The sequence below is a fragment of the Mandrillus leucophaeus genome, unplaced genomic scaffold, assembly GCF_000951045.1.
Source record: "Mandrillus leucophaeus isolate KB7577 unplaced genomic scaffold, Mleu.le_1.0 Scaffold220, whole genome shotgun sequence".
NCBI classification, from domain to species: domain Eukaryota; kingdom Metazoa; phylum Chordata; class Mammalia; order Primates; family Cercopithecidae; genus Mandrillus; species Mandrillus leucophaeus.
The window spans coordinates 3,163,335-3,166,044 of record NW_012102255.1 but is presented as its reverse complement, the minus strand read 5'-3'; the positions used below and the strand labels follow the sequence as shown (position 1 = coordinate 3,166,044).

Genomic DNA, 2,710 nt, shown 5'->3' with positions numbered 1-2,710 from the left:
CTTGGAGAAGTGCGATCGTCTGAAACCTTCTCTCAGCTCCTCACAGTCATTCTCCATCCAGCTTTGTTCCATTGCTGGCGAGGAGCTGTGTTCCTTTGGAGGGGGAGAGGCGCTCTGATTTTAGAATTCAGCTTTTCTGCTTTGTTTTTTCCCTATCTTTGTGGTTTTATCTACCTTTGGTCTTTGATGATGGTAAGGTACAGATGGGGTTTTGGTGTGGATGTCCTTTCTGTTTGTTAGTTTTCCTTCTAACAGTCAGGACTGTCAGTTGCAGGTCTGTTGGAGTTTGCTGAAGGTCCACTTCAGACCCTGTTTGCCTGGGTATCAGCAACGGAAGCTGCAGAACAGGAAATATTGCTGAACAGCAAATTTTGCTGCCTGATCGTTCCTCTGGAAGCTTTGTCTCAGAGGGGTACCCGGCCGTGTGAGGTGTCAGTCTGCCCCTACTGGGGGGTGCCTCCCAGTTAGGCTCCTCAGGGGTCAGGGTCCCACTTGAAGAAGTAGTCCATCCGTTCTCAGATCTCAAACTCCATGCTGGGAGAACCACTACTCTCTTCAAAGCTGTCAGACAGAGACATTTAAGTCTTCAGAGGTTTCTGCCGCCTTTTGTTTGGCTATGCCCTGCCCCCAGAGGTGGAGTCTACAGAGGCAGGCAGGCCTCCTTGAGCTGCGGTGGGCTCCACCCAGTTCGAGCTTCCCAGCCACTTTGTTTACCTACTCAAGCCTCAGCAATGGCAAGCGCCCGTCCCCCAGCCTCGCTGCTGCCTTGCAGTTCTATCAGACTGCTGTGCTAGCAATGAGCGAGGGTCTGTGGGCATGGGACCCTCCAAGCCAGGTGCAGGATATAATCTCCTGGTGTGCCATTTGCTAAGACTGTTGGAAAAGCACAGTATTAGGGTGGGAATGACCCGATTTTCCAGATGCCGTCTGTCACAGCTTCCCTTGGCTAGGAAAGGGAATTCCCTGACCCTTTGCACTTCCCAGGTGAGGCGATGCCTCGTCCTGCTTTGGCTCATGCTCAGTGGGCTGCACCCACTGTCCGACAAGCCCCAGTGAGATGAGTCTGGTACCTCAGTTGGAAATGCAGAAATCACCCGTCTTCTGTGTTGCTCACTCGGGGAGCTGTAGACTGGAGCTGTTCCTATTCGGCCATCTTGGAACCTTGTCCTACAAAAGTATTTTTGAGGATACTCTGGTTGTTTGTTGTTCCATAACCATCCCAAAACTTAATGGAGTGAACAACAGCAAAATTATCGCACAAATTCTGTGGGTCAGGAATTTGCATACAGCATAAGAATGGCTTTCTTCTTTTCTACAACGTCTGGTGTTCCATCTGGGAAGACAGATCTGGCAGTCTTCAGCTGGGTGCTGGAATCGTCTGAAGGTTTATTTGTGTACATGTCTGGTGCCTTGTCTAGAATGCCTTGAAAGATGAGCTCAGCGAAGACTGCCAGCCAGAGTGCCTGTACACGGCCTCCCTCTATGTGGCTTGGGCTTCCTTACAGCATGGAGTCTCTTGGCTCTGGGAGCAAACATACTGACCAGTGAACAACACAGAGGCCTTTTTGACCTAGTCTCACAAGTCAGTCACTTTACTTCTATTGTACTCTATTATTGAAGTAGTTTTAGGCCCACACAGATTTCAGCAATATTTTGGAGATAGAGTTGACAAGATTTAGTAATGGACTAAATATGGGGAGTGAAGGAGAGGACTGTCAAAATGCCAATGCTATAGTATAATATGAAAAAAATGCAAGAATACATGTATATAATAATCCCGGTGCATATAGATGAGAATTGAATGGAGTATGCAGTAAAGAAAAATTTTCAGGTGGTGGCAGCATGGTCTTCCATATGACTCAATCGTTTTGGTAACTCTTCTTACCCTTGTAACTACCCACGAAACCTGTGCACTGACAGTCTTTGAAGATCGATGGTCACTGGGCCCAAGCATGACTCAAATAGTGAGTCTACTTTCCAAGTACCACATTCGGAAATCACCCTTGTCATGTGACTTTCTAGCTGGGAGAACCAAGTGCTGTGGGCCCATTAAAGACTGTTCACCCTGTAAACCTATGGGGTTCACCAGGCCCCTGGCATTATGGGGTAAAGGTGGGGAATGGCCTGAGCTCACCTATTTTGGGGTCTAATCTGTCTTCCGTCCTTTCTCTTTAGGCTTTTGATATTATGAGAGTGACACATGGCAGAGAACACAGCCTGATTGAAGATTTGATTCTACTTTTAGAAGAATGCGACGCCAACATCAGGGCATCCTAAGGGAACCCAGTCAGAGGGAAGGATGGCGTGTGTCTTCGTTGAATGCCTTATTGAGGTCACACACTCTATACTTTGTTTGCTGTGTAAACCTCTCCTATTGGAAATTCTCTTCTGTGTTTGTGTGGGTAAATAAAGGCAGACATTGTTTGCAAACCACAAGAATCATTAGTTGTAGTGAAGCACGATTATAATAAATTCAAAACATTTGGTTGAGGATGCCATCTGGTAATTGTCTTATTTGCTTACTCATTGGCGATTTTAATGTTTAAAATACCAACATTCAAGACAGAAAATCCTATTACAAGCATGACAAAATAAGTTATAACTTTCTTTTTGGATACATGTAGGGATAATTAGATAAAAGTCACTATTTTCACATTTGCTTCCCAGCAAAAATTTCATGTCCATTTTGGCAAGAAGCAGAATTTTGAGA

General features: G+C 45.9%; 1 long non-coding RNA gene across 1 annotated transcript in view; it reads left to right on the top strand.

The window, feature by feature from the left end:
• Window positions 1-2,493, top strand: part of LOC105540505 — a 23,646-nt gene extending 21,153 nt beyond the window's left edge. The window contains exon 2 of the long non-coding RNA XR_001006198.1: window positions 2,176-2,493. This is a non-coding gene — a long non-coding RNA (uncharacterized LOC105540505). The remainder of the gene's footprint in view (window positions 1-2,175) is intronic.
• The last annotated feature ends 217 nt before the right edge of the window (window positions 2,494-2,710 follow it).